Here is a 23,499-nt window from a genome sequence, read left to right on the forward strand (position 1 = left end):
TGTTTGCACTGGTGAGCCTTTACTTCACCGCTTAGCAGGAGACAATGTCTCTGCCTTTCTATTTTTACTTGCACTTGTGCTAGTAGGTTCTTCTAACCCCCATGCTCGGAATTCTTTCAAAAATTCCTCCCATGCTATTCCCTTTTTCTCTAACTTCTTCTTAACCAGCATCGTAATGAGTCTATGATGGTAGATTTTGGTTGCAACCTAGCTTGCACTTCCACTTTGCACATTTTTCACCATATTTTCGAGGCTCCTAAGTAAGAAGCGAGGGAAATTAATTAGTTTCTCCACCTCAAAATGTGACAGCAATTGAAGGTGGTATACGAATGCCAAGGTATAGCATCCTTCACCTCTGACAAAATTTTGTAGTACAAATAGTAAATCTTGCCATTTCCCAACCATGGCAGTCTGTGGCAATCTCTTTTTCCAATCAACCACAATCTTCTTATCAACCACGAACTGTTGCCAACGCTTCTTTGTCAACCACTCTTTCTTAAACTAGTGCTCACCTGTATGTGGCAAGCTTGTGGCTTGTGAAATTATTTCTTCAGTGATTTTAAATTTTAAGGACCCAACCCTAACTCGACCTTCCTTGAACGTTCTTGCAAACTCTAGCACTACGCCCATGTCGAATCCGTAAAATTTTTGGAGAAATGGTAGGAACCCAGAATCTTGCAAAAGTGCAATACTATTCCTGTATTCACTAGTTTGTTCAATCTCCTGTAGTGACAGTGGTTCACTCCTCATGGGTGCCATTTCGAACCTCTTCCACTTCACTGATCACACCCTCGAAAGAATTTCATGGTAACTCCAACATTCACTGAGAATTATATGCGGAGGTCCTCACCTTCCATCTTTGTAGACCTGCTTACCCAGCTATGATGGAATAGTCCCTTCCACTTCAGGTGTAGATTCTTGCCAGTTCATTATAGGTGAATTGTGATCATTAGATGCAATGGTAGTATAGGCGTCGGTGATGCAACAACTAGAATGATCAGATCATAGTGATGAGCCCCAGAAATGGGTAATTATATGGGCTCATTTTGCCTCTTAATTTGACTTAATCCACCATTCTCATTAGTTTATTCCATGTTTTTGAATATATTTATGCTAATAGATTGAATTGGGTTAGTCACTTTGCCATGTAGTCTAACGTGTTCTTTATGCAGATTTTTTGGTCAATTTTGGACAAAGTCAAGGGATTTATGAGCAAATGGTAGCAAATACTCGAGGAAAACAAGGAATAGGATTTGTAGGGGGGTTTCTCCTTCATTTATGACCCCTTTTCCTCGAATCCTCCATCAGCAACTCGGAGCACAAAGGTCCACATTGATGCATCCAAGGGGCAGCCGAGCAAGTAAAGAAGGACTGTTGTTTATCTCCAGTTCTGGAAAGCTGAGCTTCTTGAATTTAGGAGGACTGTTGGAGGACTCAATTTGTATAAATAAGGGGGCTTAGAGCCTCAGTAGGTTAGCCATCCATTAGTATAATTTTCACACTTTTGTGCAACACTTGTGCAGCTTATTTTCGAGCTTCTCTTTGAGAATAGTTCATGTAATGTGACTATTATTTTTGGTAATGAAGATGAAACAGTTTTCGAGCCAGTATTGATCTCTTTCAGAAGGCTGAATCTCTTGGGTTAGGGCCTAACCCAAGCTACCCAGCACCTCTTGCTTTGTACTTATATTTTTTTTCTTTAGTTCATGAGCTAATTTCTGTTACATAGATTCATTTTGCTTTGTTTAGATTAGGTTGCTTTTGATGGTTTGCATAGTTGTTTTTGTTCCAGTTTCTCAAGTAGGTTACTGCAGTGATAGAATAAGATTCGAAAAGGCCATCAATAGGCCCTCATCTCCTTTCTCCCTTTCTGGGACTATGATTCGAGGTCAAGGCACTACTGCTGCCACCAAAAACACAGTTTTGCTCTTCCATGCAATTTCTAGTGTGATGACTTGATTTGGAAAGATTAATGTATTGCTTCAGATTCAGTTGCCTAGATCATTTCCTGTTCTTTTACAATAGATCTCTCTACGTGATTTTCTGTTCACGGGTTTATTGTTCAGCATTTTCTGTTTGTAGGTCAGAAATTAGGTCAAGCTAGAGAAATTTCTATTTTCATGGTATAGTTAGTCCTTTCTTTGATCGGTTTTTGGAAGTAGATGTGCAAATCTCTTGTAGGACACCTTAGCTCACCATACATCCATAAAGCAGCCAGCACTAGCTCACTTCCCATAGATTTCCCAAGTCATTCGTAACATTTCACCAATCTGCCCTAATTTCTGCATTTTTCTCCATAAGCTTCCCTTTGTCCATTTGAACAAATCCAACCATCATGTTCCCTCTTGATCTTCCTTGACAATATCCAGACACCTCAACACCTTCATCTAGCCTTCAATTACCCTTTCCCATCATTTTTCCACCTTCAAAACTCCAAAAATAGCTCTCGGCCTCCTCCTGTAGATCCCCTGCAGCCTCCTATAGAATTCCCTATAAGTGGTTTTTTGAAATCTGATTGCAATGGAAGTATTTAGAAGGGTACTAGGGGCTTCTTAGGACCTCTCCACACCTTCCTCCACCTCTGCAAAAACCAACTCCATCTTCCTTCACCACCAAACCTCTGCACAATCACAACCAGATAAATCACAAGCATAATAATTTCACATAAAAACACTCAAAAGCACAAAAAGATGTTTCCTTCTAATTTATTTTCAGAAGTAGCTTGAAGAAATGTAATTTACCTTTTTCAGTGGTCAATGGCACTCCTCACATCAGTTTCTATCTCTTTTTCTGCAAAAGTAGGGTTAGTTAGATAAATTAGCGTGTGCTAGAGTTTGCTAGGGTTTGCATTACATTTTAGTTTTCCTTCTCTTTTTGCAAATAGAATAGCCTCCGTAGAGTTAGAATTCTTTCATCGCAGTTAAAATCTTCTTCTGAGAATTCATAGAAGTTGGCTTAAGCTCCTAGTGATCTTGTGCCAGCTGACCAAGTGATAGCCTGCAGTAAGAGCTAATACTTGTGCATACAACATTGTCACTTCCAAGTTTGTTATGAACTATCGGGTTGATAAAAGTAAAGTAGGAAGCCCCAGGATTTGCAGCATTATTGCTGAAATACTGATGCTCACCACTTTTTGGCACTATTGTCGGGGAAGCGTCAGAGTATTTTGTGACTACTACTTTCCTCTATTTTCTACTGCAACATTCTTCTAAGTAGTTTATTTCAGCAAAAGTAGAGTAGTTGTTCCTTTCAATTTCTTCATTTCCTTGCCTTCATTTCAATTCTGCAATTTCCATTTCAGCAAAAGTAGATTAGTTATTTCCTTGTTTTGATTTCAATTCTACAATTTTCATTTCAACAAAGTAGATTAGTCATTTCCTTGCTTTCATTTCAATGCTGCAATTTCCATTTCAACAAAGTAGATTAGTCATTTCCTTGCTTTCATTTCAATTCTGCAATTTCATTTCATTTAGTTGCAATTTGTTTGTTCAATCAATTTCAGTTTTGTAGGTACAAGCAAAAAAAAAAAAACCAAAACAAAACAAAACAAAAAGAAAAAAAACAAAACAAAACAAAAACCACCAGAGGTATACAAAGATCCTATAGCAGAAGAAGAGGAAGAAACCATCCCTCCTAAGACCATGGTTGAGAATAGAGACATTAGAGAGAATGGGGAAAGAGTAGAGGGTACCTTTCCCATCCGAGAGACAAATGGGGACACTAAAATGAAGAACATAATCCCTTCGGCCTTACCTCACTTCCATGGGTTCACTACTGAAGATCCCGATACCTTTTTGTTTGAGTTTGTAGTTATCTGTCAGACCTATGACTATGCAGAAGATGAGCAGAAGTTGAAACTGTTTCCTTCTACCCTCAAGGATGTAGCATTGCGCTGGTTCATGGGGTTACCCAGCAACAGCATCATAACTTGTGCTCAGATGCAACAAGCCTTTAATAACAAATACCGAGACTACTGTAGCTCAGAGGATACCAAGGAAGAAATATTCCGAATGACCATGGGAAGCGATGAGTCCTTGGAAGATTACGAAGAGATGTTTCAGCTCAGTTATAAAAGGGTTAGGCACACACTTGACCTTGAATCTCTAGAGTTGGTCTTGCTTAGAGGAATCCTGGAAGACCTTCTAGATACCCTCCATTTTCTGGCTAGGGGGGACATCTACCAACTACCTTATGAAGATATAAAGACTATGTTTAGAAACCATTCTAGGGCAGCCAGAAAGAGAAGTAGGGGAAGTCAACCCCTAGCCAGTACATCCTCATCCAGTTCATCCCTTAGAGGTGAATTTGGAAATATGCTAGAGGATTTCAAGAGTGAGATGATGCAGACTCTTGCCATGCAAATGGATACCTTGCATATAAAAAGGAAACAAGAAGAAGCAGAAAGGGCCTTGGCCATTTTTTGTCCTAGGTGCACCAGAAGGCATCCTAGGAACGAATTTCCATTGAACTCTATAGAAGTGTGTTTAGTCTGTGAAGAAGACCATTCTACAAATTAGTGCCCTTCCTTGCCCATACTTAAAGCTGCATACCAGGGGACCAAAGGAGCCATTGAACCACTCTATTTCATGAACCAGAGGAGGCCACATGGGCCTAGACCTTACGAGTAGGGAATGCAAGGGACATCCCAGACATATTACAATCCGAATCAAGCCACTTCCATGCCTTCTTGGGGTCCCCCTACTCATCCTTCCTGGTCCACACCCCCTCCTTGGTCATATACATCTCAATACCATGTTCAACCAACTGCTCATTCATTTCACTCTTATGCTTAGCCACAGCCTCAGTGGAATGCACCTTATCAGGGGTGGAGGCCCCAGTGCAACTCTCCTCGTGCTCTTTTGCCTCCACCACCTGCTCAACCATAACCATTGCCTCTTGCTCCACCAAGGCAACCTCAAATACCTGCTCAACTGAACCTAAACCCGAATAAAAACAGGCCCAGTAGGTATATAGTGGGGAAACATCATGCCCGACCTATGCTGTAGAGATTCAGGAGATTAACCTACGATCTAGGAAGGTTCTCCAAGATAACCAACCTCCCCCTAAGGAGGATGAGGAAGAAAAAGAGGAAAGCGAACCAAAATCCATTCCACCCTTTCCTGAGAGACTAACTGGAACAACATAACCTACCCCAGAAGAAACTGAACTTTTGAGAGAATTGAAACAACTATGTGTAAAGATACCACTTCTCCAAGCCATAAAGGATGTGCCTATATACAACAAGATGATCAAGGAGAAGTGCTTCAAGCACCCAGGCAGGCGCAGGAGAGATGCTCCAACTATCAATGTCATAGGACAACTGTCCGACCTGATGTTGGGGCAGGTAATCTGTCTGAAATATCTAGACCCTGGAAGTCCTGTAGTCGATGTCCACATCAATGGAACCACAATCCCCCATACCCTGATTGATCTAGGGGCTACCATTAATGATTACCAAGGACACTATGCTCAACCTCAAACTTTAGGGCTCCCTGAGAAAGACCACAACAGTACTACAGTTAGCAGACTGCTCCACCATGACCCCTGAAGGGATTGTGGAAGATGTAATGGTCTCCATCGATTCTTGGGAGTACCCTGCTAATTTCCTGGTTCTCCAGCCAAAGGAAAATCTCACTGGGTATCCTCTCATCCTGGGAAGACCCTGGTTGGCTACTGCAGATGCCTACATCAGTTGTCGAGCTGGGAACATGACAATCAAGAATGGGCATATGTTCAAGCAGCTAGTCCTATATCCTCCTACCCAAACTTTGTTAGAACATGATTTACCTCTCTAGTTGGAGGAGGAAGATGAGGATGAACTCTATTCTACACCATTGTGTGCAGTGGAAGCTACCATGGGGGGGGGGGGGGGGGGTCCATAAACCGAGGATGATCTTATTGAAAAATTGATTCAGAATCCACCCCCCAGTGTGTTTCCATTAGAAGAGCTAGTGGAAGAAACCCAAGACAATCCTTTAGTTGATCTCTATGTGGCTGACCCATCCTCTCTCCAAGTTAAGAATATGGAATTCGGCCCAAAAAGAACCTTGAAAATCAACTCATCTATCCACCTCTTAGGAGGAAGAACTGTGTAGCTTATTAAGAAACCACTTGGATGCTTTTGCTTGGAGCTATAAGGAGATGAAGGGAGTGCACCCTTCAGTCTGTACTCATCACATTTACATTAAGAAAGATTGGAAACCAATCAAGCAGCCTCAAAGGAGGATGAATCTAGCCCTTAAGGACATTGTCAAAGAAGAACTACAAAAGTTACTGGATGCAGGATTCATCTACCCTATCTCTGACAGCGAATGGGTCTCTCCTTTGGTGCTAGTGCCAAAGAAAAATGGGAAGTGGAGAATCTGTGTCGATTATCGGGAACTAAACAAGGCCACCAAGAAGGACCATTTTCCTTTGCCTTTCATAGATCAAGTGTTAGATGGCCTGGCAGGGAAGAAGTTTTTCTCCTTCCTAGATGGGTTTAGCGGGTACAACCAGATCAAAATCAACCGGGAAGACCAAGATAAGACCACTTTCACTTTTCCTTCGGGTACCTTTGCATATCGGGTCCTTCCTTTCGGATTGTGCAATGCTCCCACCACTTTCCAGAGAGCAGTATTGAGTATATTTGCTGAACTGGTTCATGATGCAGTGGAAATCTATATGGATGACTTTACCCCTTATGGTTCTAACTTCCAGGAAGCTTTGTCTAACCTAGGAAAAGTTTTGGGCAAGTGTATTGAAATGAACCTGTCCCTCCTTCCTAAAAAATGTGAATTCCTGATGACTGAAGGGATCGTGCTAGGCCACGCGATCTCTCAGCAAGGATTACAAGTGGACCCCAACAAAATTGCCATCATCCAAAGGGTCCCACCTCCTCAAAAGGTAAGAGATGTTCGAAGTTTCCTAGGCTTAGCAGGGTACTATAGAAGATTCATCAAGGATTTTAGTAAGCTAGCCTCTCCATTGTTTGGTCTTCTGGGAAAAGATGGTAAGTTCAAATGGACTGATAACTATCAAGAAGCTTTGGATACCTTGAAAAGTAAACTGGTGACTGCCCCAATTTTGAGAGGTCCAAACTGGGCCCTACCTTTCCACATTCATACAAATGCCTCGAACAAAGCGATAGGAGTAGCCCTAGGGTAAGTTGATGAGAAGCTGCCTTATGCCATATATTTTATAAGTAAAAACTTTTCGAAGGCAGAGTTAAACTACACTGTAACCGAAAAGGAGCTCCTGGTTGTAGTCCATTCCCTAAATAAGTTCAGACACTACATCACCGGATATAAAACATTTGTACACACTGGTCATGCTACAATTAGGTATTTAATGAAAAAATCAGATGTAAATGATCGCATTATTAGATGGTTGCTTTTATTGCAACAATTTGATTTAACCATTGTTGATAAGCCGGGTAACGAAAATGTTGTTGTTGATTTTTTGTCTAGAATAGATTTGCCTGCAGGTGAAGAAGGAATGGTGGATGATCAAATGCCAGATGAACACTTATTTGCTATCTCAGTACTCTCTCCATGGTTTGCTGATATAGCAAATTACTTGGTTTCTGCACAATTCCCGCCACACCTGTCCTCAAAAGAGAAGAGCAAGATCGTGAAGATAAGTGCCCCTTTCACCTGGATTGGGGGCAATCTCTTCAAACTTGGCCCAGATCAGGTTTTGAGGAGATGTGTCAGGGAGGAGGAAGTTTTTGACATTCTCCTAACCTATCATGATGGGCCCTATGGGGGCCATTTTACAGCAAAGAAGACTGCCTTCAAAATCTTGCAAGCAAGTTACTATTGCCCACTCTTCATCAAGATGTAAAGAGATATATTAGCCAATGTGACCGGTGTCAACAGATGGGGAAACCTACTCCAAGGGATGAGATGCCCCTACAACCTCAAGTGACTTTTGAGCCATTTAAGAAGTGGGGCATGGACTTTGCGGGTCTTGTCAACCCTCCTTCAAAGCAGAAATCTTACATCATCGTGTGCACTGATTATCTGACAAAATGGGCAGAAACAAAGGTGATCAAGGTAGCAATAGAAGAAAAAGTAGTTGAGTTTTTGAGAGAGAATATATTCTACAAGTTTGGATATCCAAGAGAATTAGTCACAGATCAAGGGAGTTAGTTTACCTCCAATCTGATTGAAGACATGCTCACACATCACAAAATTAAGCACAGAACTTCCACCCCTTACCATCCACAAGCAAATGGATAGGTGGAAGTCACTAATAGAGCTTTGGAAGTGATTTTGACCAAGGTAGTGAGCAGCAACAAAAAAATATTGGGTAGATTGATTAGTTGATGCCACCTGGGCCTATAACACCACCTAGAAGACCACCACAGGGTTCACACCCTATGAGCTAGTCTATGGGAATAAGGATTTGTTGTCAATAGAATTTGAATACAACACACTAGGAATGGCAGCTCAGCTGGACCTAAATCTAAATCATGCACAAAATGAAAGGTTACTCCAGTTAAATGGATTGTATGAACAAAGATTGCAGGCCCACTCCACTCAGAGGTAGTCCAAATTCAAAGGAAAATATGGCATGAAAGACACCTCAAGGAGAAACAATTCAAGGAAGGAGATTGGGTGCTGCTGTATGATTCAAGGTATAAAGATTCCAAGGGCAAATTGAGGACAAGATGGCTGGGAACAAAGAATCAATCAATAGCCTAAGTACTTTTCATGTGTCAACCAGTTTTGGTACTTCACCAATAATAATGACATTCTTTGCAAATATAATATGGTGATTTAATATAACTGCTTCCAGGCCTTTTAGAGATGAACTTTAATACCAAAAATAGTTACTTGATTAATCGATCCATTCACTTGTGAAATAATGGGAAATAAGATGCATGTAAGTGATTCACTGTTTGCTACAATGAATGACTATGCCAAGGTGCAAGCAACAACATGCACTAATGCAGAAAAGAGTTCCTTGTACGATCCGCTTGGAAAATGAATTAAGACAGAAAACAAGAGTAAAGTAAATCTGTGAAAGATATCTTATAAACAAAAGTAAGAACAACTACTCTGCAAACCACAGATCCGTTCCACACATAGGCTACAGAAGATAATTTAATCCAGAACTTAAAGATTAGCGATTAAACTATTACATCACATAGTTGAAAAGAAATAACCACACTGTCTTTCCAAATAATGAAAGCGAGAGGGGTCAACAAGCTGGGTTGACTGGGCCCTAGCCAACCAGCTCGTTCCCCTTCTAAGGAACGAAAGCGATCATCATTTCAAATAATACATCAAAGACAAAATTAAGCACTGTGTGTGCAAACCATAGCGATTCTCTTGTATTTACTTGATTCAACAAATACATTACAGAGCAGCCCAGCCCCAGAGCGAGGTGATAACGAGATTACATAAACCAAAATAATAACCGATGGTTCACTAGCTTCCTATCTACGATCTACATCATATATATCCTTTGGCTCTATGTCGTTTACACTAATTATAGATAATTCTTGTTCAGGGCTCTCGACTGAACAAACTTAAGAAACCAAATTACAAACTTGGCCAGTGGTTATAATACACACAAGCTTCATTGGGTCGTAATCTATCTTTGGAGAAAAATCCCTAGATGCACACCACCTGCTTTAGTTCATCAGTAGTTAGACTCAGAGTCCAAGATTGAGATCTGTCCTCGTGGAAGATAGCTCTTGGAAATCTCGGACAGTGGCAGTGCAGGAATCTTCCTGCACTAGTCAACTCATACATTATTAACACTACATTCCATGATTACTTCTAGTAAATCAATATGAGTTGCAAGAAATATGTAAATAACGTGAAATCTATATAAAAAGATTAATAAAGTGTTGTAACGAATCTTAATATAAACTATGAGCATGTGTAGGAAAAGGGTAACCATCTTGTACTAGTGTAGGAAAGAAGGGTCTCATATTAAGGTAAAACAGAGGTTGATATTGATTGAAATGGGGTAAAAAATAGGGCAATTTAGGATACCAACATCCTCTCATCCCTAAGTTGTTGTGTGTCCTCACACAATGTTTTACCCCTGCAAAACAACCTTCAAAAAATGAGTGGCCACTCCTTAGTTCTGCACTTCAATGTTTATTCATGTCTTTACTATTTTTGGCTTCTTGTCTCGGGATTTTCGCAGCTACTTAGTTACCTATAGCATTTGGAAGCCCGATCTTTCCACACCTTTACCTGCTACTTCTTCTTTTTTACTTCTGCCAGTAATTCCACCTCACTCTCTTTCTTCCAACGTTGCTCTTTCATGACCTGGTTTAAAACTTCCAGGTCATGGACTTGTTGCTCCAAGTCCACTATTCTGCTATTAAGGAAGAGAGTGGATAGTGTTGTACTGAGATCTTTAGGTTTGAACACCTTTTCTTCTACGGACTTAACATCAAGGTCAAGACTGTCAAAAGTCTGCCTTAAGACATCACTGAGGGTTTCTATGCTTGGGGTTTTGCTATCAGTGAGGGTTTGGATACCCTCACCGATCTCTATGCCAATGGTTTCAGTACCCTATGTGCCTAATTCCTTCGGGCTCTTAACAACTTGCTCTCCCAGTTTCTCAAGGAATTCCATACCGTGTCCTTCCAGATCAGTAGGGGTTTCGATTCCCCATTCTTCCACCACCACAAGGACTTCAATACCCTATCCTTTGAACATTGCAAGGTCTTTAATGCCCTAATCTTCAGAAATCGCAGGGTCTTCAGTACCCTAATCTTCACAACCCGTAGGGCCTTCAATGTCCTGGCCTTCAAAAACCGCAAGGTTTCCAATGCCCTAGTCCTTGAAATCATTAAGGGTCTCCACATCCGCTTCACTAAAGTTGTTAGGAGGCTCTTCATGTTTTTCCTCTCCGTCCTCCTCTGCTTAGACTTCGCCAGTGTTTGGTGTCGACATTGTTTTCCTACTCCTTAGCCCGCTGACAAACGTTTACCATAGCACATCATCTTCTGCATTCTCCTCATCCTCCAAAGTGTGTGCCACTGCATCTGCAAGCACCGAGATATTATGAACTGTTTGGAAGACTTTGGGCAAGTCATCGATTACAATTGGAGAACCAGACTGGTTTGTCCCTTGGCCGACAACTTTCCTCCTCATTTAGGTCCTAATTTTCCTTTTCTTTGTTGCAGGTGGAGTGTTTTCAAAGGCCCTCTTCTCTGTTTGCACTGGTGAGCCTTTACTTCACCGCTTAGCAGGAGACAATGTCTCTGTCTTTCTATTTTTACTTGCACTTGTGCTAGTAGGTTCTTCTAACCCCCATGCTCGAAATTCTTTCAAAAATTCCTCCCATGCTATTCCCTTTTTCTCTAACTTCTTCTTAACCAGCATCGTAATGAGTCTATGATGGTAGATTTTGGTTGCAACCTGGCTTGCACTTCCACTTTGCAGATTTTTCACCATATTTTCGAGGCTCCTAAGTAAGAAGCGAGGGAGATTAATTAGTTTCCCCACCTCGAAATGTGACAGCAATTGAAGGTGGTATACGAATGCCAAGGTATAGCATCCTTCGCCTCTAACAAAATTTTGTAGTACAAATAGTAAATCTTGCCATTTCCCAACCATGGCAGTCTGTGGCAATCTCTTTTTCCAATCAACCACAATCTTCTTATCAACCACAAACTGTTGCCAACGCTTCTTTGTCAACCACTCTTTCTTAAACTAGTGCTCACCTGTATGTGGCAAGCTTGTGGCTTGTGAAATTATTTCTTCAGTGATTTTAAATTTTAAGGACCCAACCCTAACTCGACCTTCCTTGAACGTTCTTGCAAAGTCTAGCACTACGCCCATGTCAAATCCGTAAAATTTTTGGAGAAATGGTAGGAACCCAGAGTCTTGCAAAAGTGCAATACTATTCCTGTATTCACTAGTTTGTTCAATCTCCTGTAGTGACAGTGGTTCACTCCCCATGGGTGCCATTTCGAACCTCTTCCACTTCACTGATCACACCCTCGAAAGAATTTCACGGTAACTCCAACATTCACTGAGAATTCTATGCGGAGGTTCCTCACCTTCCATCTTTGTAGACCTGCTTACCCAGCTATGATGGAGCACTCCCTTCCACTTCAGGTGTAGATTCTTGCCAGTTCATTATAGGTGAATTGTGATGATGGATGCAATGGCAGTATAGGCGTCGGTGATGCAACGACTAGAATGATCAGATCATAGTGATGAGCCCCAGAAATGGGTAATTATATGGGCTTATTTTGCCTCTTAATTTGATTTAATCCACCATTCTCATTAGTTTATTCCATGTTTTTGAATATATTTATGCTAATAGATTGAATTGGGTTAGTCACTTTGCCATGTAGTCTAACGTGTTCTTTATGCAGATTTTTTGGTCAATTTTGGACAAAGTCAAGGGATTTATGAGCAAATGGTAGCAAATACTCAAGTAAACAAGGAATAGGATTTGTAGGGGGGTGTCTCCTTCATTTATGACCCCTTTTCCTCGAATCCTCCATCAGCATCTCGGAGCACAAAGGTCCACATTGATGCATCCAAGGGGCAGCTGAGCAAGTAAAGAAGGACTGTTGTTTATCTCCAGTTCTGGAAAGCCGAGCTCCTTGAATTTAGGAGGACTGTTGGAGGACTCAATTTGTATAAATAAAGGGGCTTAGAGCCTCAGTAGGTTAGCCATCCATTAGTATAATTTTCACACTTTTGTGCAACACTTGTGCAGCTTATTTTCGAGCTTCTCTTTGAGAACAGTTCACGTAATGTGACTATTATTTTTTGGTAATGAAGATGAAATAGTTTTCAAGCCAGTCTTGATCTATTTCAGAAGGCTAAAGCTCTTGGGTTAGGGCCTAACCCAAGCTACCTAGCACCTCTTGCTTTGTACTTATATGTTTTTGCTTTAGTTCATGAGCTAATTTCTGTTACATAGATTCATTTTGCTTTGTTTAGATTAGGTTGCTTTTGATGGTTTGCATAGTTGTTTTTGTTTCAGTTGCTCAAGTAGGTTACTGCAGCGATAGAATAAGATTCGAAAGGGCCAACAATAGGCCCTCATCTCCTTTCTCCCTTTCTGGGACTATGATTCGAGGTCAAGGCACTACTGCTGCCACCAAAAACACAGTTTTGCTCTTCCATGCAATTTCTAGTGTGATGACTTGATTTGGAAAGATTAATGTATTGCTTCAGATTCAGTTGCCTAGATCATTTCCTGTTCTTTTACAATAGATCTCTCTACGTGCTTTTCTGTTCACTGGTTTATTGTTCAGTATTTTCTGTTTGTAGGTCAGAAATTAGGTCAAGCTAGAGAAATTTCTATTTTCATGGTATAGTTAGTCCTTTCTTTGATCGGTTTTTGGAAGTAGATGTGCAAATCTCTTGTAGGACACCTTAGCTCACCATACATCCATAAATCAGCCAGCACCAACTCACTTCCCATAGATTTCCCAAGTCATTCATAACATTTCACCAATCTGCCCTAATTTCTGCATTTTTCTCCATAAGCTTCCCTTTTTCCATTTGAACAAATCCAACCATCATGTTCCCTCTTGATCTTCCTTGAAAATCTCCAAACACCTCAACACCTTCATCTAGCCTTTAGTTACCCTTTCCCATCATTTTTCCACCTTCAAAACTCCAAAAATAGCTCTCGGCCTCCTCCTGTAGATCCCCTGCAGCCTCCTATAGAATTCCCTGTAAGTGGTTTTTTTAAATCTGATTGCAATGGAAGTATTCAGAAGGGTACTAGGGGATTCTTAGGACCTCTCCACACCTTCCTCCACCTCTGCAAAAACCAACTCCATCTTCCTTCACCACCAAACCTCTGCACAATCACAACCAGATAAATCACAAGCATAATAATTTCACATAAAAACACTCAAAAGCACAAAAAGATGTTTCCTTCTCATTTATTTTCAGAAGCAGCTTGAAGAAATGTAATTTACCTTTTTCAGTAGTCAATGGCACTCCTCACATCAATTTCTATCTCTTTTTCTGCAAAAGTAGGGTTAGTTAGATAAATTAGCGTTTGCTAGAGTTTTCTAGGGTTTGCATTACATTTTAGTTTTCCTTCTCTTTTTTCAAATAGAATAGCCTCCGTAGAGTTAGAATTCTTTCATCGTAGTTAAAATCTTCTTCTGAGAATTCATAGAAGTTGGCTTAAGCTCCTAGTGATCTTGTGCCACCAAGAAGGACCATTTTCCTTTGCCTTTCATAGATCAAGTGTTAGATGGCCTCGCAGGGTAGAAGTTTTTCTCCTTCCTAGATGGGTTTAGCGGGTACAACCAGATCAAAATCAATCGGGAAGACCAAGATAAGACCACTTTCACTTGTCCTTAGGGTACCTTTGCATATCGGGTCCTTCCTTTTGGATTGTGCAATGCTCCCGCCACTTTCCAGAGAGCAGTATTGAGTATATTTGCTGAACAGGTTCATGATGCAGTGGAAATCTATATGGATGACTTTACCCCTTATGGTTCTAACTTCCAGGAAGCTTTGTCTAACCTAGGAAAGGTTTTGGGCAAGTGTATTGAAATGAACCTGTCCCTCCTTCCTAAAAAATGTGAATTCCTGATGACTGAAGGGATCGTGCTAAGCCACGCAATATCTCAACAAGGATTACAAGTGGACCCCAACAAAATTGCCATCATCCAAAGGGTCCCACCTCCTCAAAAGGTAAGAGATGTTCGAAGTTTCCTAGGCTTAGTAGGGTACTATAGAAGATTCATCAAGGATTTTAGTAAGCTAGCCTCTCCATTGTTTGGTCTTCTGGGAAAAGATGGTAAGTTCAAATGGATTGATAACTATCAAGAAGCTTTGGATACCTTGAAAAGTAAACTGGTGACTGCCCCAATTTTGAGAGGTCCAAACTGGGCCCTACCTTTCCACATTCATACAAATTCCTCGAACAAAGTGATAGGAGCACCCTTAGGGTAAGTTGATGAGAAGCTGCCTTATGCCATATATTTTATAAGTAAAAACTTTTCGAAGGCAGAGTTAAACTACACTGTAACTGAAAAGGAGCTCCTGGCTGTAGTCCATTCCCTAAATAGGTTCAGACACTACATCACCGGATATAAAACATTTGTACACACTGGTCATGCTACAATTAGGTATTTAATGAAAAAATCATATGTAAATGCTCGCATTATTAGATGGTTGCTTTTATTGCCGCAATTTGATTTAACCATTGTTGATAAGCCGGGTAAGGAAAATGTTGTTGCTGATTTTTTGTCTAGAATAGATTTGCTTGCATGTGAAGAAGGAATGGTGGATGATCAAATGCCAGATGAACACTTATTTGCTATCTCAGTACTCTCTCCATGGTTTGCTGATATAGCAAATTACTTGGTTTCTGCACAATTCCCGCCACACCTGTCCTCAAAAGAGAAGAGCAAGATCGTGAAGAAAAGTGCCCCTTTCACCTGGATTGGGGACAATCTCTTCAAACTTGGCCCAGATCAGGTTTTGAGGAGATGTGTCAGGGAGGAGGAAGTTTTTGACATTCTCCTAACCGATCATGATGGGCCCTATGGGGGCCATTTTACAGCAAAGAAGACTGCCTTCAAAATCTTGCAAGCAAGTTACTATTGGCCCACTCTTCATCAAGATGTAAAGAGATATATTATCCAATGTGACCGGTGTCAACAGATGGGGAAACCTACTCCAAGGGATGAGATGCCCCTACAACCTCAAGTGACTTTTGAGCCATTTAAGAAGTGGGGCATGGACTTTGTGGGTCTTGTCAACCCTCCTTCAAAGCAGAAATCTTACATCATCGTGTGCACTGATTATCTGACAAAATGGGCAGAAACAAAGGTGATCAAGGTAGCAATAGAAGAAAAAGTAGTTGAGTTTTTGAGAGAGAATATATTCTACAAGTTTAGATATCCAAGAGAACTAGTCACAGATCAAGGGAGTTAGTTTACCTCCAATCTGATTGAATACATGCTCACACATCACAAAATTAAGCACAGAACTTCCACCCCTTACCACTCACAAGAAAATGGACAGGTGGAAGTCACTAATAGAGCTTTGGAAGGGATTTTGACCAAGGTAGTGAGCAGCAACAAAAAAGATTGGGTAGATTGATTAGTTGAGGCCACCTGGGCCTATAACACCACCTAGAAGACCACCACAGGGTTCACACCCTATGAGCTAGTCTATGGGAATAAGGATTTGTTTTCAATAGAATTTGAATATAACACACTAGGAATGGCAGTTGAGCTGGACCTAAATCTAAATCATGCACAAAATGAAAGGTTACTCCAGTTAAATGGATTGTATGAACAAAGATTGTAGGCCCACTCCACTCAGAGGTAGTCCAAATTCAAAGGAAAATATGGCATGAAAGACACCTCAAGGAGAAACAATTCTAGGAAGGAGATTGGGCGCTGCTGTATGATTCAAGGTATAAAGATTTCAAGGGCAAATTGAGGACAAGATGGCTGGGACCATACACAGTAGAAAGGTGCAATGACAATGGTTCAGTTCTGATCAGGACCATCGATGAAGAAGCCATCCCCATGCTTGTCAGTGGGCATAGGTTGAAAATCTACAAGAAGCCCCTCTCCAAGCAAGAATTCATTGAGAATCTGAGTAAAACAATGTTGGTGGTGGAGCAAGTCTCTGCCTCCACTCCACCCACACCCTAAAAAAAAAAAAACAGAAAAGAAAAATAAAGATCCCTAGGGGAAAAATTCCCCTTGGAGGTGCCCAAGGCAGGCAGTGAGGGTGAAAACCTCCTGGAGGCACCCTAGCTATCTCTAAAAAAAAAGAGAGAGAGACAAAGGAAAAAATAAAAAAAACAGGAACAGAAAAATTAACTTCTTGTGAATGCATTGCAGATTGCAGGAGGGAAACAAAAGAAAAAGGGACATGGCCAAGCTGAATACACCCCTGATAGACCATTTCTCCATCGCTATTGTCTTTTCCCAGTCCCTGGTCTCACTTGTTCTGGCAAACTATGCATCCTACAGGAGGCTTTGTGCATTCTACAGGAGGCTCCTGTAGAAATCACGGAGAGCTCAAAATCAAGTCAAGAAAAGGATCAAAGGGCTAGAAATTTGTCCAGAAGACCTATGGACCCCTCCTACCACCATTCATCCTCCTAAATCTCCATTCCATCCCTGCACCACTGCATTTCCACTCGCTTCTTCCTTCCCTGCACAGAAAACATAGAAATCTTGTTTCTTTTGTTTAAAAAAAAAATGAAGGATAAACCAGCGGCATCCTTAACTTAACTCTTACCTAGTGCATACCAGTTGCTTTCCCTCGATTGACAGAACCTTCCTCAGCTACCTCTCCAATCCCTGCTCAAGCCTCAGCCAAAATTTTTAGAGGGAGAAGCAGTTACAGGAAATCTTGCAGGATTCCTATAGCAGCTGATCCCCTTAAAAATCGAACTCAAGAGGCAGGTTCAGTGCAGCCACACAAGTATAAAATGTGCAAGGAGCCAGGTCCTAATTGAATATCACCAGTATGAAGGTAGCTGAGCCACCAATTCAGAAGCCACGGGCGCCAGCAGCAGAATTCCATGTATAGAACGCCAAAGTCTGAGCATGAAACAACACAATAGTGACTAACAGGTAAGTGACTAAACCCGTTCCTCTGTTGCATGAGTATAATTTAAAAACTGCATGGACAAGTGAGATGGTTGTGATTAAATGAGATCGGTGGCCAGCAAACTGGTCACCCTCGTCCAGTTCAAGCAGTGCTTGGTGGGTGCAATCAATACGTGTGCTCAGTCAACTCGGGAAAAACTCAAAACAGGTAGTGGCAGCATCTAACGCGAATGATGGACATGATTGCGGGCAGGCGACATGAAGTTTCATAATGGCACTGAAGTAGGGACCAACGGTCTGGATGAGGGTAACGTACCCTTCCTGCCACCTCACCTTGTCACCGCAGAACACTCCCATAAGCTTAAGTATGTTGCAGTCGACCGCCTTCATCACCTTTGGTTTCATTTGTATCGTCATGCTCTCAGCTGCAACGAGCTACCTACCACCTTCGAAGCCTCGAAATAGTTGCTCTCTTCTAGTTTCAGAACCCTTCCGCTTATCGAGCTCTACATGAGCATTATCGAGCTCCACAGGAGAAAAAACACAGTCCTACAGGAGCCTTTCTACAGGAAGGCCAATGAGTAGCACCACAAAGGAAAACTCAGGATTTCAGGACAAATTCAAGCTATAAAAAGGTAGGCTCAGTAAAACCCACTCTGCATTTCCATATATATACAAAAGGTGGTGGGATTCGAAGCGAAGTATTGAGTTGAAAATAAGGGAAAAGTGAGAACAGTCTGCCTGTGTTTTGTAAAAAAATATATACAATTTCTTCATTTTCTCTCTGCACTGAAATATTGTCTCTTCTCCTCCATGGTATTCTCCTATTTAAAGAGATGATGCAACTTTAGGAAATTAAGCCTGTAAAAAAGTGAACTTGCATTGGGGTGGTCTGCTCATTTTGTGAAGGAAAAAAACACTGCCCTGTATGCTCTCTGTTTTTTTGAGATATTGTTTCCCTCAAACAGACCAAGAGGTAATGCAAGTTTAAGAATAGAATTTGGAAGGAAGGAAAGTTGCAATTTGTTTTTGTTAAAAAGGAACAACATGAAAACTCTCTCTCTGTTCCTAGAAAGAAAATCTCAGTTGTTCCTCTATTTTTGAGTTTGAAATTTGTTGCCTTCCTCCTCACCTAAGACATTCCAGCAGTCTCAGAACATCATGACAGGGGGTTTTATGAGGAAGGAGCCTCTGAACTCAATTAATCTGCATGAACATCTAGAAGTGGTAGCCCCCTTTACCAGGGAAAATTGGATGCCTTTCTTTCAAAAATTTCATGGGTATGATGAGGAAGTCACAGAGGAATTTTTATTGTCATTAAAACCTCACTCAAAAACCCATGCCACTGTTAGTTTCAAGGGTTTAACCATAGAACTCACACCGGAATTCATCAGTAGGGTCACCCTGTCTCCCACTTGAACTACCCTAGAGCAAGGAAGAAAAACCACTGGGTCAAGTTGCCAGGAAGACCTTTTTCTAGCCTGATGAACATCTTGTGGAGGATAATAATGGCACTAAGAGAACAAGTATACCTCATCCACAGAATGAGGTCAGTTATCAGATCATAAAATACATCTCCTATGAAGGAAGATATAGCATAGTTTATGGGTACCATTTCAGACTGTTACATGAACTAAGATATGGCATGGACCTTCCTGCATCTAGAAAACTCAGTATTCCATATTTTCTCCTCCAATTCTTAATAGAGTCTAGCACTAAATTGAAGGCAGGGGTTCCGTACCAATTGGCTCACCATGGGCTAACTAAATTGCTGGTGGAGTATGCCCTCCACACTTTCACAATCCCCATAGCTTGGAAGATTTTTAGAAACATGACTAAAGAAGATGATATAAAAGCTCTCACTGATGACCTTAGTCCATCGGAGAGTGAAGAGGAGGAACAAAAAGGGGAAGCTAAGAAGGAACCCCACACAGAAGAAGAATAAACCCAGATAGGAGAGGAGAAACATGACACCACCAAAGATGAGCCTAAAGCAGATAAGAAGAAAGAATCAAAAGCTGAAAAAAGGGTAAAACCACAGTAGCGAAAAAGAAGATGCTAAGAACTGAAAAGGAGAAGCCTAAGACAGTGCAGAAAAGGGTTGCCACAGGCAAAGAAAAAACTAAGGAAGAACAAAATCAAAGATAGCAGAAACAGGAAACACAACAGATGAAAAAGAAGAAGCACAGCAAGAAGAAGTGTCTCCTGAGACACTAGCAAGAGAGGCATCATTTTTTCTTGCTGCACTTAGTACTCCACCCAAACCCAAAGGAAAAAGGAAGAGACAACCCTCTATGTACTTCAAGGCTCGAAAGAGCACCAGGATAAATATGGGAAAGCCTCAGCCACCTTCAAAGAAGCCCATCATCATTGAAGATGTCCCTACTGCAACAAAGGAGGAACCTCCCTCCAAAACCCCCATCACTTACGAAACAGGAAGTCCTAAGACCTCTACTTGGAAAGGAAGGATCAAACTAATGGACTCTAAAATAGTCCTAAAGGAGGCGCAGACCTCTCTACAGGAGACATTGGCAAAGCTCCAAGAGACTAAAAAACTTGAAAAGAAGGCAGAAGGATAGACCAAGGAGGAAGACAATGTAAAAGAGATACGAGAACCTGGACCTTAACCTCACTTAGGCTCTTACTACAACCTTCTGGAAGTGGGGAAAATCATCCCACAAAAGTTTGTAGTCCCTCTTTTCTTTGAGCTGGAAAAGGAAAGAGTAAGGACCCATACATGGATGCAGATTGAAAAATCAAGAGGGGTGGAAGACATTTGGCACATGGAAAACAAATTGAGGGAAATGGCCAAAGAATTGAGCATGGTCAGGCATACAGAAAGCATCAAAAGAGCTCAATTGGAGGCAGAAAATGAAATGTTAAAGAAGCAGCTGCAAGAAAGGGAATCCCAGGGAGGAAATGAGTTATCAATCTTAAAAAGACAGCAACAGGAAGAGGAACCCCAGGAAAACAGTCAGATATTAATAAAACAGCAACATGAAAGGGAATCACAGGCAGAAAATGAGGTGTTGATCTTGAGAAGGCAACTACAGGAAAAGGAAGCCCAATTAGCCTGCATGGCCAGCTAGGCTATGGAGTCATTACAGTGCACACAACCAGCCAAATCATATGCAGTGTACCTAAAGGATCAGCGGCTCCAATTTCAAAACAAGACACTGGCCCAGAGGGGCACAATACCTTTTCAGGATTATGGTCAATTCATGCATCTATGTGATCACAGTTCAGCTAAGGACAAAGCAAAGCTAGCAGAGTTTTACTTGCACAACATGGCCCTTACTAATATGAACCTATGGGATCCCAATGCTGTGTTGGGAGACTTGTAGCTGATGGCCATGGCATCTTGGATGAGCCATGAAGAGAAAAGGGCAACAGAGATCTAGAAAATGATGGCAAAAGAGCTGAATGAACCCCTGATGATTAGAGCAGAACCAGTAGAACCCATGGCTCTCATCTATGCCCACCAACACCTTGCAGCTAATCCTCAAGTTGTCCCTGACTATGTTGATAAGCAGGCCCAGGTTATTGCACATTTCGAGGACATGGAGAGATTGTTTGGAGATGACTGCATTCATGCCTGCATGAGTGGGAAGAGGTGGATAGAAAGGTAGGATTCCATGATAAAGAGGAAGATATCACATCAGAAGCATGGAATGTCAGGGAATCTATCAGAGCCATCAAGGATGAAGAGTTAGACTAGTTGCTCAAAGGATGAGCAACCCATTCAGTAGGGGGGTGATGATGAGCCCAAAAAATGGGTAATTATATGGGCTCATTTTGCCTCTTAATTTGACTTAATCCACTATTCTCATTAGTTTATTGCATGTTTTTAAATATATTTATGTTAATAGAGTGAATTGGGTTAGTCATTTTGCCATGTAGTCTAATGTGTGCTTTATGCATATTTTTTGGTCAAATTTGGACAAAGTCAAGGGATTTATGAGCAAATGGCAACAAATACTCGAGGAAAATAGGGAAGAGGACTTGTAGGGGGGTGTATCCTTCATTTATCACCCCTTTCCTCGAATCTTGCATCAGCAACTCGGAGCACAAAGGTCCACATTGATGCATCCAAGGGGCAGCTGAGCAAGTAAAGAAGAATTGTTGTTTATCTCCAATTTAGGAAAGCCAAGCTCCTCAATTTTAGGAGGACTGTTAGAGGACTCCATTTGTATAAATAAGGGGGCTTAGAGCCTCATGTTGGGTGTGGAGCCTGATTATCTTCTATACTCAAAGGTATCGCCACATAGGACCCCAGCTCAAAATGGGGGCGGCAACGCTGCCCGTAAAATGTTCGTTGCAGGGGGGTCCAGGGGGGGGCAGCTGCGACCTTTGGGAGCCCCCCCCCTGGCGGGGGGTTTCGGGGGCGCTGCCCCCGAAGCTAAAAACAGCTGTAAAATTGCCTTGTAAAAGTATAGTAATTTCTAGTCAATCTGGGCCGTTCATTAGGCGGATGATCTGACGGTAGAACTTATGTTTAGTTTAGGGTTTTTTGCCCTAGAAGGCAACCCCTCTCTCTGTATGAGGGTATTGTATTTGAGGCTGTGTGATAGATGTGTATTCAGTGAGTGAGAAACAGAGAGGTGAGACTGTGAGAGAAAACAGAGGATATTACAGTGGATTTGCTGTAGGTTGTGTCTCTTCATTTTGCTGGATAATAAAAAGGAAGGACTGGCTGTTCGGGGTGGACGTAGCCCAAACTGGGTGAACCACGTATATATGTGTCTCTCTTGTTTTGTGCGTTTTCTGTGTTTATATTTCTGCAATATTTTATGTGTTCCATTGCTCCGTAATATTTAATTTTCTAACACCTCAGTAGGTAAGCCAACCATTAGTATAACTTTCGCACTTTTGTGCAGCACTTGTGCAGCTTATTTTCAAGCTTCTCTTTGAAAACAATTCATGTAATGCGACTATTATTTTTTGTAATGAAGATGAAACAGTTTTCGAGCTAGTACTAATCTCTTTCAGAGGGCTGAAGCTCTTGGAATAGGGCCCAGCCCAAGCTTCCCAACACCTCTTGCTTTGTACTTATATGTTTTTGCTTCAGTTCATGAGCTAACTTCTGTTACATAGATTCATTTTGCTTTGTTTAGATTAGGTTGCTTTTGATGGTTTGCATAGTTGTTTTTGTTTCAGTTGCTCAAGTAAGTTAATTCAGTGATAGAATAAGATTAAAAAATGCCAACATCAGGCCCTAATCTCCTTTCTCCCTTTCTGGGACTATGATTCGAGGTCAAGGCACTACTGTTGCCACCAAAAACATAGTTTTGCTCTCCCATACCATTTCTAGTGTGATGACTTGATTTGGAAAGATTAATGTATTGCTTTAGATTCAGTTGCCTATATCATTTCATGTTATTTTAAAATATATCTCTCTGCATGCTTTTCTGTTCAAGGGTTATTGTTCAACATTTTCTGTTTGTACGTCAAAAATTAGGTCAAACTAGAGAAATTTATGTTTTCATGGTATAGTTAGTCCTTTCTTTGATCAGTTTTTGGAAGTAGATGTGCAGATCTCTTGCAGGATACCTCAGCTCACCATACATCCATAAAGCAGCCATCACCAGCTCACTTCCCACAGATTTCCCAAGTCATTCGCAACATTTCGCCAATCTGCCCTAATTTTTGCATTTTTCTCCATAAGCTTCCATCTTGCCATTTGAATAAATCCAACCATCATCTTCCCTCTTGATCTTCCTTGACAATCTCCAGACACCTCAACACCTTCATCTAGCCTTCAGTTACCCTTTCCCATCATTTTTCCACCTTCAAAACTCCAAAAATAGCTCTCGGCCTCCTCCTGTAGATCCTCTTATAGATCCCCTGCAGCCTCCTGTAGAATTCCCTGTAAGTGGTTTTTTGAAATCCGATTGCAATGGAAGTCTTCAGAACGGTACTAGAGGCTTCTTAGGACCTATCCACACCTTCATCCACCTCTGAAAAAACCAACTCCA

General features: G+C 41.3%; 1 pseudogene; it reads right to left on the bottom strand.

Annotated features, from left to right (window-relative positions):
- The window catches only part of LOC149192012 (endoglucanase 6-like), a 150,299-nt pseudogene that overhangs the window by 121,334 nt on the left and 5,466 nt on the right, over nucleotides 1-23,499 (bottom strand).

The sequence above is a fragment of the Pinus tabuliformis genome, chromosome 2_2, assembly GCF_031772625.1.
Source record: "Pinus tabuliformis cultivar Carrire ecotype Pingquan chromosome 2_2, CPIR1, whole genome shotgun sequence".
Lineage (NCBI taxonomy): Eukaryota > Viridiplantae > Streptophyta > Pinopsida > Pinales > Pinaceae > Pinus > Pinus tabuliformis.